At 35.9% G+C, this 12,415-nt stretch overlaps 1 pseudogene; it reads right to left on the reverse strand.

Moving 5' to 3' along the window:
- Window positions 1–6,211: 6,211 nt before the first annotated feature.
- LOC118855184 lies at window positions 6,212–11,365 on the reverse strand (annotated as a pseudogene).
- Between the last annotated feature and the right edge of the window lie 1,050 nt (window positions 11,366–12,415).

Here is a 12,415-nt window from a genome sequence, read left to right on the forward strand (position 1 = left end):
ATTCTTTTTTTTTCACATTAAAAGACCTTTTACAATCTGGTACAAAAATTAATTGAGCTGTGCCATCTGTTCGGCACACATATCTTTCTAGGGTGCCTTTCTAAAACTATCATTTCTTATGCCCACTCCGGACACTAGTCAAAGAAGATAATCAATTTGATCTCAAACAAACATTCTATGGACAGTTTTAAGCATGTATATCATTGCTTACTATATTTTATCTTCCTGTAATGCACACTCACTGCTCCCTACCCTTCTTTCATTCTGCCCGTATGCCTCCTCTCTATGCCTGTCAAAACTTTACCTATCTATCAAGAATTGGTTGATGTCCATTCATCCAAGAATGCTTCATTGTTGTCCTCAACTAGAAATTAATGAAACTGATTTGGTTCCTCTTCTCTTCTGGCTCTTAGCCTATTTTGCCTTGTATTCCAAGCTTTACATCATTTTTGATTCATACCACCTCGTTTAATTTTTAATCTGTCCTTTTGCTCTCATGGTGGTTTTACCTGCCATTTGTTATCATATTGGAACAATTCTGGTGTTGTGGAAGAGTGCAAGAATGAGAGCCATAGGATCATGGTTTTAGAATGTTAACAGACCTTGAAGGTCACAAGTTCAACACCCTCATTTTACAGGCAAGGAAAGTGAGGCACTGATAGATAACAGACTTGATTAGAGTTGGTAACATTGGATTTGAATCCCTATGCAAACATTAACTTTATAGCATTTGGAAATGTACTTAATCTCTCAGCATCTATTTACTCATCTATAAAATGGAAATCGTATTTTCCTGACCTGCCACCGAAGGTGGTTTTTGTTTAATGAATACGTAAAAACTATAAAGTGTAAAATAAATGTGACATATTATTATTGCTCCATTGTAGTCCTACCATGATGTCTTGTTGTAGTATGGAATTATTTTTAGATTTTCAAATAATAAAAGAGAGTAAGGTAGATTTTGGCCAATTTCACATAGCTAGAAAGGCTGCGTCTAGTGACTCACTGTCTATTTGTTGTCTGAAGATTAGCTCACCAATGTTTGGAGAGACCTCGACTGATTGATGATTGATTTTTCATTGTCATTACTATTGCAACAATTTTTTATTTCTTATACCGTAGATGGGATACAACCATCAGCAGCATAGGGGCCACCCACATAGATGAAATTGCAGGTCATTGAATCATTGTTATCATCATGCACTCTCCTTGTAAAATCTAGACATTCAATGTCATGCTTCCTGGACCTGACATACAACAAATGAGATAAAATCTATCTTTTTAGCTTTCTTGAATATTAATGCCCTTCTTTCTCTACATTCCAGATAATTTCCACCTTTAGCTATTTCCTGATCTCAGTCTGTGATCTTCCAATACCATACACTTGCACAAGCGATTCCATGTAGTTGAAATTCACTCATCTCAAATTTCTCTACCAATGAGAATCTTTAATTTCCTTCAAAGGTCACTTCAGATGATTCCTATTCCATAATCTCTTCCCTGGTCCCTCAGCTAATTTCTTTTCACTTTGCAAGTTTTCCTAGAATGGTTTGTCTGGATCTTTCCCCCTTAAACCTTTACCTTGTAGCCACTTTGTTTGTCTACCCTGTAAATTCGCTCCTTTTAGACTGTAAGTCACTTGAGGTCAGGGATTTTGCATGTATGTGTCTTTTTTCCTGTATCTCCAGTTCTCATGCAGAATGGTCAGTCCTTTGAGTTAACATTTTAATGGTAAACTACGGGTTAAATGTTGGAAAATCACAATTTCCTAAAAATAAAATTTTCAGATATCCCAGCAAATAATGGAGAATTGTCATGTGGGCCCAAGAAGTTTTAAAGAGATTTCCATTGAAAACCTAAATGAAAAAAAATGTAAAAGGGCATATCATCAAAGAAAAGCACAATCAGAAGAGAATGATTTATTCTGAAGTAAAAGGTAAAAATGACTAATTGTAGGGTCATAGATTTCCATTGAGAGGGAACTTCAGAGGCCAAGCTGTCCAACTCATTCATTTTTTTGAAGGTCAAAATAAGGTCTAATAAGATAAAGACATTTTTCAGTTGACCTGAGTTCTGCATGGGAATCCGTGAAATTCAAAGAGACCTACAGGAACACCTCTAGCACACACACTCAATCTCTGTGAGATTATAAGCGTCTTGAGGGGAAGGGCTGTCTTTTGACTCTCTTTGTATTTCCAAAACTTATCATACTGACTGACACACTTAATAAATTTTTTTGATGGGTGGATTGATTAATCTATAGAGGACTTATGGAAAATGATTTTAAAAAAGAATTCCTCAGCAATAAGATGGATGCCACCTTAATTTGCTCACTCATACAACTGAGTCTTGGCATATTTCCCATCACTCAGCACAGAGCCTTGCATTCTATAAAGGGTTAATAAATTCATTGAATTGAATGGAATAGGCTTTTATGGAACCGTGTACTCTTTTGTGTATGTTCCCATAATACAGTGTCATGCTGGTCACCTCAAATCATCTTTCTGCCTCTTTCAGAAGATAGGAAATGTTTTGATGCCTTGGAGAAAAAAATGTGTTATTTATAAGTGTATAAATTATCTGGTTAGTTGACCTCTGCATTCTAATTCAGTTACTCTTTGGACTACATTATGTCTGAGGTTCTTTTCAAATTTGAAGTGTTATGATTCTGTGAATAGCATATTAGAAAACAATATTAAATAAATGAGACAATGACATTCTGTCTGGTATTGATCTCTCTCTCAGTATTTCATCATTTTAAAACAATATTTCACTGGTAGACTCATGGGGACTCAACAACAAACGTGACTTTCAACTTCCTTTTTTTATTGAGAAAACTCCCATCTCTAACCTGGTTTGTCAGTGAAGTTTCACCACTATCCCTTCCTCTGGCCTATCAACAGTCACATCCTTTACCTCAGGAAAATGTCAGGCAAAAAAAAATGCTATGGGAAGGGGAGAAGGTTGGCCAATGACTCCTCAGATCTTACAGAAGGAATTATTAGCATTTGGATGACATGAACATCTTTGAAATTCTGAGAAATTCTATTGCCCATTTCTCACAATTAAACTATGAGCTATGCCATACATAGCTGCCCTGGATGGACAACTCATAGTGGAGGGTTCTGATAAAAATTTATCCACTGGAGAAGGAATTGGCTAAACACTCTAGTATCTTTGTCAAGAAAACCCCATGGAGGGTACCAAAGGGATAAATTGAAAAGACATGATCTCTTTGTTTTATATGGAATGGAGAAAATGAAGTTTGAGCCATGTAGTATTTAGTCAAAAACCCTTTTCCAGAAAGGCTTAAATTTCAACATTAATATAGGTTTGAGGAAACACAGAAATGTAAGGGAACCTATGAGTATAAAGGTACTTCTACAAGTACATTTTACTTTAAAGTTTTCTTACTTCAAGACTTCCTACTTTATGGTTTGGTGAGTTTGGAAATGTTGATGATGCCAATTGCAACTCCTTTACCCAAAATAATGATCAGCTGGCACTCAATAATCTGCCAGCAATGGAGTGACTGGCCTATCAGTTATGCCATATTAAACAAAAATTAACTGGGTGAAAGGAATGTTTTGTAGCTACTACATTAAGTTTCACCCTACTCTACCCTGGGGCCTAGGTGGTAAAAAATGACCTTGATTTTCTGAGGGGGTTATATTTTATTACAACCATTTTATGTTTTAATTTAATATATTCTGATAATATCTGCCTCATTATTGAGGTATATAGAGAGAATGCCCTGTTGTGGGGTGGGGCAGTATTCTTATACCCTAGTCTGATGTGTCCTCTCACTAAATATCACCTGATAAAAGCAAATTGATATTAATCAGTTAAATTGACATTGGGGGTACTAATTACTTATCAGATGATATTGAAAAGAAAATATCAGGGTGAATTATATAAAGGAAAATATATCAGATGGGGGATTCATATGCGATGGTAGCAGAAAGACCCTCTAGCCTCTTGCATTGATCCTAGAACCATGATGGGGAGGAGAATTAGTCTTTTTTCCAGGGATCCAATGTGTTCATATGAGATTGAGTTGTTACAGCATTACCAGGGCCCATCTGTGTTACATTTACATTTTCTAATACAGGCTAAATCTTCTTTTATGCTGATGATTAATAGACCTAAAATTGAACACTCAGAGGATTGAATTTTTCTTGTACTTCTGAGCCCTGGTGCCCTGATGAGGGCCGGTTAGTACATGACATGCACCTTTAAAATCCTATCAATTAAATTCAAGACCTAAATAGAAAACAGAAATCTAATTTTACCCACAGTTAGGGTCCCCAAATACCTTCATGCTATGTTATGGACTATTTGCTAAGGGAATGTAAAATAGAATTGTATGTATTCTCAATAGTTTGAACGATGGTTTGCCTCAGTGAAGTGTTATAGTCAACACTATGTGTGACATTCTTCATGGAAAAGACTTTACCATAAGGCCAAGGTTTCCATAATTGCTTAGAGACCTTCTTCATTTGGTAAAATCTCAATGTTTGCTTCTTCCTCCATTACCACCCAACCTTCCCAGATTTCCTAAAGAAAAGGCTCTTTGCTTCCCTTTGGCTATCTTGACAAGGTCTGGAGCTTCAGAGTAGATTAGAATATATCTTGATTTTTTTAAGTAATAGAACTTTTAGAAATGAATAAGTCTCACATTTATACAGAAATGGTCGGTACATAGTATTGCACTTTCTATTTGTCCACACTACCATGACATTCAGTTTATTAGCAAGTTAGATCTATACTGATAGCTTCTTATATTGTAGAATAAATGAAATCATTGTCATTGAGGTTTCCACCTGGGGGTTTAAAGAAGAGGTCTTCTAAAAATTTCATTTTTAAAAAAGAATTTTATTAGGCACAGATGAAATTAAGCACTTGATCAAATCAATTCATTAATTGTTTTGTTTTGTCTTTTCTGAAATTATTTATATTTCAAAATACACCATCCACCTCTGTTCACAGTATTCTCAATAGTCTCTCTCTCTCTCTCTCTCTCTCTCTCTCTCTCTCTCTCTCTCCCTCTCTCTCTCTTTCTCTCTCTCTCTTTCTCTCTCCTTGTAAATCTTAGACCCCTCAATCTCCATTCCTTCCACATATCTTCTCTGTCTGACTATGGGATGGATGATTTACCACTACAAGGTATGAAAAATTTCCTCTGTTTTATTTTCATGTAATCAGAATAAGAATTGGAACTTCAATATTATTATTTCAGAGAACTCCTTCTTTAGGATATTTCCTCATTATTGTTTCTCCTTCATTATCAAAGAACACCGTGATATCAGGAAGATGATGCCATGGCTTGCAATTGAATTAGATTTGAGTGAGGGATGGCTGTGCAAAGTCACCAGCCTTGCTTATTCCTCCAGAGTCATCTGAGTCCAGTGGCCAGATATATCTATAGATACACCTATAGATCAAGACATCTAGAGATGTCCCAGGATGCAGTGGAAGACCTTGACTTTCAATCTAAGTTCATTACTCTACCATTGCAGGACACCTTTAATACATACACACACACAGACAGATATATATATATATATATATATATATATATATATATATATATATATATATATATATATATATACAATATCACAGAGTTTCCAAGAGCATTCAGAAGTTAAGTTACTTGTCAGAGTTACATGTACCGAAAGATCTGTCTTCATGGGAAAATCTGGGCACAATCTACCATAACACACTGCTGCCTTGGCTAGTATGGCGTTCACGGTGCTCATAAAGATTTGAACATGTGTGAAAGAAGAAAACATCAAGAAGAAGAGTTTCACAAACACTATGTTATATCTAAATTTTTCCACTTCTTAAATAAATATTTTTATAATTGAACTGAATTATAATATTATGTTTTGGAACTTATCAGGTCTTCAGAATTTATTTTAACACCCAATTTATATATAAATAAATTAAGGCTAATAAATTTATATTGCTTGCCCTAAAAGAATCAGGGAACTGATGGTAGTGCAGAGTAGAGCTCTATCCTCTTGTCTTCTAGTAAATGATTCATCAGTAGACACTTTGCTGCCTCTTGCCTCTTGCAACCACTTCCTAAACTAATAAAATGAATTATCATATTTTATTAATTGTACCAAAATACACAGAAAACACAGGATTTATTTGTCCCTTATTTTAGGGATGTGATAAAAAATATCTTGGACATGAATTAAAATCACCTGGGTGATTTTATTCTCTGTATAGCTTTCTTGAAACCTTCCTTCACGTCCTTGTTCCTAAAACTATAGATCATGGGATTCACCAAGAGATTCTCCACTTGTCCTTCTCCAGAGAATAGGTGGAGCTGGGTCTTGAGTATATGAAGAGGAGGGACCCATAGAAAAGCGTGACAGAGATCACATGGGAAGCACAGGTGGATTAAGCCTTCTTCCTCCCTGAGGCTGAGCGAATCTGAAGGATGGCCAGGATGGCATTGAACTATAACATCAGAATGGCTAGTATGCTAGACAAAACTGTGAAACCAACCATTCCCAGGAGCACCTTCTCATAGACCTGTGTATCAGTGCAGGACATCTTTGCCATGGGCAGTGCATCACAGAGGAAGTGGTCAATAATGTTTTTCCCACAAAATTTTAAGCGAAATGTGTTAGCAGTGTGGGCTGTGGCATTCAAGATCCCAGCTAGATAGGACCCAGCAACCAGCCCAACACAGAGAGACCTGGACATGGCAGCTGCATAGAGAAGGGGGTTGCAGATTGCTACATAACGGTCATAGGCCATAGAAGCAAGGAGGTGACACTCACTATAAGACATAGAACAGGAAAAGAATAATTGGGCGGCACAGCCTGCTAAGGATATACAGTTGTCCTGTGAAATGCAGATGGCCAGGATTTTGGGGGTGTACACAGATGTATACCAGAAATCTAAGAATGACAGACATGCAATGAAAAAATACATTGGGGTATGCAAATGGGAGTCAATTCTGATTAAGATAATTAGAGTCATGTTCCCTGCCAATGTTACCAGATAAAGAGCCAGAAAAGCTGTGAAGATTACCAGTTGCATCTGCGGGTCAGTTGAGAAGCCAATTAAGATGAATTCAGTCAAGGTGGTCCAATTCCCCACTTCCACAGACATAGTGGTGACAACCTAATAGAATACTAGAACCATAAAAGAGATATATAGCATTTATTAGTTCATGTGATTTAGATCTGGAGTGATCCCAGGAGGTAGATGGGTGGCACAGAGAACACAGCTTTGTACTAGAAATAACAAAGAACTGATTCACATTCTGCCTTAGGTTCTTCTTGTCTGTGCGAATCCAGGCACATCGCATAACCACTATGTCCCTCAGATTCATCATCTGTAAAAACAGGATAGTAACAGCACCCATCTAACAGGATTATTGTTTGGCTTAGATGAGATAATATATGGAAAGTTCCCCTTAAAACTTAAAGCAACATTTAAATGGTATCTAACCACTGTCTTGGTTTTTCACATCATTTCACAGATGGGGAACCCGGATATCCTAAAATTTCAAGTCTTGAAGACAGTTAGAATATAGAGCACAGACTATTAGACCTATGTATGGAATAGTGAGTGTCTGAATTAGAAAACACTTTAGAGCATAACACAGAATTCCGAGAGATGTAGGAGCTTAGACATCATGTATTCAAGCTTTCTTATTTTATACATCATAGAATCATGGTTGAAGAGCTGGAAAGGCCCTTAAAAATCTGTTCATTTATTTCCTTTCATATATATATATATATATATATATATATATATATATATATATATAATGTTAAACTCATAAAAATAAGAAAAGCAAAACAAATAAAATTAAATACTAAAATAGCACAAAATAACAAAAGAAATAAAAAGCAGTATGAGGTAAAGAGCAGAACATGAGAAAGGATTCAAAATACACAGAAATAAATTTCCATTTCAAGAAAGCCTACATAGTAAATACTACACATTGTGTTCAGCATTCTATCTTTTCTTTTGTCCCTTCTAAGTTTTCTTTTGTTCTCTGCTGTGCATGTTTAACTTTGTTCTTATCCCTGATTCTTCCCCCCTACCCAGAAGGCTACAACTAATGACAGGGATACACACACACACACACACACACACACACTTCTGCATGCATGCATGTATGTATATGTATGTATGTACATATGTGTATATATACATACACACAGACACACAGACACACACATATGTGTGTGTATATTTATATATATATATATATATATATATATATATATATATATATATATATATATATGTATGTATATGAAGGAAAAGATTATGCACCCTCATAGAAATTGAGAATAAATAAGTGTAGTATGCTCTTACATAGATGTATACAAATGTATATGTCTATATATGACTGTTGTTATCAATATTTAAGCAGGTGCATGTGTAAGTGTATGAATGGATATATGCAGATATATGTATATGTGTGGTTCAAATAGATACGTTATATACGTTCATGTGTCCATGTGCATATATGTACACATATACATGCTTATATTCATACACATACATATGTATGCATATATACACACAATACACAGGTGCACACAAAGATATACATATATGCATATACGTGCATATATCCATTCATGCACTTATACATGAACATACTTAAATATCGGTAACCACAATTCATATATAGACATATACATTCATATGCATCTATGTAAGACCCTACTACACTTATTTATATTCCTTTTCTCAGAGAGTGGATCTCTTACTTGATAATTCCAAGTCTTTCCATATTTTTCCAGGTCTACCAACTCATTATTTCCTACACCAAAGCAATATTCTGACCTTACACGCTCTAGTTGTTTCAAATATTCTAAAACAACATCGATAAATATGGCTAACACATATTGTAGCTTCCCTATTTTTCTCTTTTCATTAAATCTATTTACTTTTTACTTTGTCCAAGATCATCATTACCACCCCTGTCTTTTTTCCCTGACAAATTCTACTCCTGATATTTATTTTATGTTTGTGCTTACCTCTTATTTTCTATCTCTCTGATTCATCTACTTTACCTTTATACCCTACAATGCCCTCCCATTGCTAAAGCTCCCCACAGTATCCCTCCTTATTCTCCTATTCACATTAATCTAAATACCCATCTATTCCCCCTTTAGAAACTTCCCCCACCCTCCCATTTAAAAATCCTTCTTTTGTCTTCTCCCACCCCTCCCTATCACCTTAATGTTTTATTTCTTTCTAAATTTACAAACACACACACCCATTCCTGATGAAAGTAGGTTTCCAAAACTACCAGTCCTCCTCCCCATTCTGATTCCTGTGTTGGATTTTCCTCTCACCTTTCATTTCTATAAGATAAGTATACTCTTTAGCTGTACCTAAATGGTTTTACCTCAGGTATACTCCAGTCCTTTTCTCTTCTTGATCTGTTCTCCAGATCAGTTCTTTTTTCTTTTGAGACATTTCATACTGTATTCTGTTTTTATTCTTTTTACTTTGTTTTATTGTTCCCTGATCTCTTCCAACTTTACTGCCTTCCCCTTATCCAATTCTGCTTTTCCAGGAGTTATTTTTTTCCTAAAGGCTCTAGATCTCCTTTTGTAATTGCTTGACTTTCTTTTCCCATTTTTCTTGTTTTTTCTTGGATTGTTCTTATTTTTTTAGCTTTTGCTCAACCTCTTTCACTTGATTTTAAGGTCTTTTTAATGGTTCTCGTCATTTCTAACTCTCTCATTTCATACATGAGAAAACTATGGCCCAGAAAGTTGAAATAACTTTTTTGTGGTCATATAGGTCAGTAGCAGTAAGCATCAAGGAGGATGTATGACGTCGGTTTTCGTCAATCTTGAGCCAGTGTCTTTTCCACTCTGGCACACAGAATATACTGAAGATACAGTGAGGAGGAATGACTGTCTTAGTGTCCATTAATCATTTAATTAATCAATTACTTAATCAGTTAATCAACAAATATTTTTCAATTTCTAATTACATGCCAGGTGTTGTCCTACATGCTGGAGCTACAGATTAAAAGCAAAATGAAAACAAATAAAAACCTGGTTTTTGCCCTGACTTGCTTACATTGCTAATGGGAGAAATAACAAAAAAATTCATCCATACAAAATAAATACAGAGCAGATGCAAAGTAGACTTAGAAGAAAAGTCAGTGTTGGCTGAAAGGACTGAGAAAGCTCATGCTGTAGGGAGTGTTTGAGCTGAGTCTTGAAAGCAACTCTTTTTTTTTTTCCTTAAGAGCTGGAAGTGAGGAGAGAAAGTACACTGCAGATATGGGGGACAGAGAGTGAAAGAAATAAAAAAGTGGAAGACAGAGGAGTAACAAGTGTGCCAAGGTGGCTAAGTTTCAGATTATGTGGGATCAATGTGCTAAGGGACTGGAAACATAATACTAGGCCGCATTATGAAGTGCTTTAAATTCCATACAGAAGACATTGTATTGGATCCTAGAAGTAATAGGAAGGCATTGGGGTTTGTTCACCAAAGTGTTAGGACGAACACTTTAGCAACACTATGGAAGATGGAGCTGAGAGGATGAGGTCTGAGAGACATAAATCAGGATGACCAGTTAGGGGAATAAAACACCAATATTACCATAAATAAGAAAATTGATATGAAGTGATTTAAATACTTATAGTGTGTAAATAACAATTTAAGGTTTGGAAAGCACTTTTCTTCATAATCCTGTCAGAAAAGGTAGGGCTAGAATTAGTATTCCCATTTCTAAGAAAGGAAAGCTGAAAAATGTTAGTTACCATCATCGCATAATACAGGAAGAGTTTATTATTGTTAAAGATGCAGTCTACTGTAGTAGAAAGAGCACTTGATTTGAAGGGATGAGACCTGGGTTTAAATCCTGACTCTACTACTACCAAGGTGAGTTAGGATATGTTATTTAACATCTTTGGGACTCATTCCTTAATTGTAAAATGAAGAGGTAGGACTGAAAAACCTCTAAGTTCCTTTCTATTGATAAACTGATGATCTTATTATATTATCAACCCTGGTTCTGCTATTTACTCCTCGTGTAGTCTCGAGAAAGGTCCTTCCTAATCTCTCTGAAATTTAGTTTCTTCATCTCTAAAGTAAAATGTAAGACAACATCATCTCAAAGTTCTTCTTTCCTGCTCTAAAATCTTTGATAAATCAGACACTGCGCACTTTATGGCAACATAGCAATTTCTAGTCCCAGCCACTTACCTTCAGTCTGGCAATGGACAGCTTGTGGAACAAGATAGTTTGTTTCTTGCTCTTCAGTTCTGAGATGCATTCTGTTGGACTCAGGCATATCTCTTGCTTCCTTTGGGACCTCTCCTACATCATCTCTCAGAAATCTACACTTCATTCTTCAAAGAATCAATTAGCCATTTTCCAGAGCTAAGGGATGACATGTTAATTGGAAACAAAGAAAATAGGTCATATTTTGTTCAAAGTATGTTTTTCCTTTGTGAATATCTTTGTTTATAGTAATGTAGATAAGAATGATTCCCTGAAGATACTCCTATTTCTCCATTATTTGATTCAGTAGAAAGTTCCACATGGTACAGTGCATGAGGGAAGGGGAGGAAAAGCCCTGAGCTGGAAGACAAATGACCTAGGCTCAAATCCTAGACCAAGGCCTTCAAGATATTCACTATGTGACCTTGGACAAAGAACTTAAGATTTCAAATCCTGTTTTCTCATCTGTAAGATGAGATTGGAGCAGGAAATTATGAGACCAAAATCTGAATTCTTTTTTTTTTTTGCATTTAAAGACCTTTTACCATCTGGTACACACATAATTCAATCTGTGCCACCTACCTGGCAAACATATCTTTCTAGGGTACCTTTCTAAAGCTATCATTCATTATGACCACTCTGGATTCTAGTCAAACAGGATAATCAATTTGGTGGTAAACACACACTCTATGGACATTTTTAGCAATTATCTCATTGCTTATTAGGTTTTCTCTTCCTGTAATGCATACCCACTGCTCCGTACCCTTCTTTCATTTTGCCCTTATGCTTCCTCTCTATGCCTATCAAAACTCCACCTATCTTTCAAGGATTGGTTCATGCCCATTCATCCAAGAAGGCTTCATTGTTTTCCTCAACTGGAAATTAAGAACATTGATTTGCCCCCTGTACTCTTCTGGCTCTTAACCTATTCTGCCTCGTATTCTGAGCTTTACATCATTTTGATTCAAAGTGCCTTGTTTGATTTCTAATATGTCCTTTAGCTCTCATGGTGGTTTCACTTTCCATTTGTTATCATATGGGGGCTATTCTTGTGTTGTGGAAGACTGCAAGCCTAAGAGTCATAGGATCATGGTTTTAGAATGGTAAGGGACCTTGGAGGTCACCAAGTTCAACACCCTCATTTTACAGGTAAGGAAACTGAGGCACTGACAGATAA

The sequence above is a fragment of the Trichosurus vulpecula genome, chromosome 6 (assembly GCF_011100635.1).
Source record: "Trichosurus vulpecula isolate mTriVul1 chromosome 6, mTriVul1.pri, whole genome shotgun sequence".
Lineage (NCBI taxonomy): Eukaryota > Metazoa > Chordata > Mammalia > Diprotodontia > Phalangeridae > Trichosurus > Trichosurus vulpecula.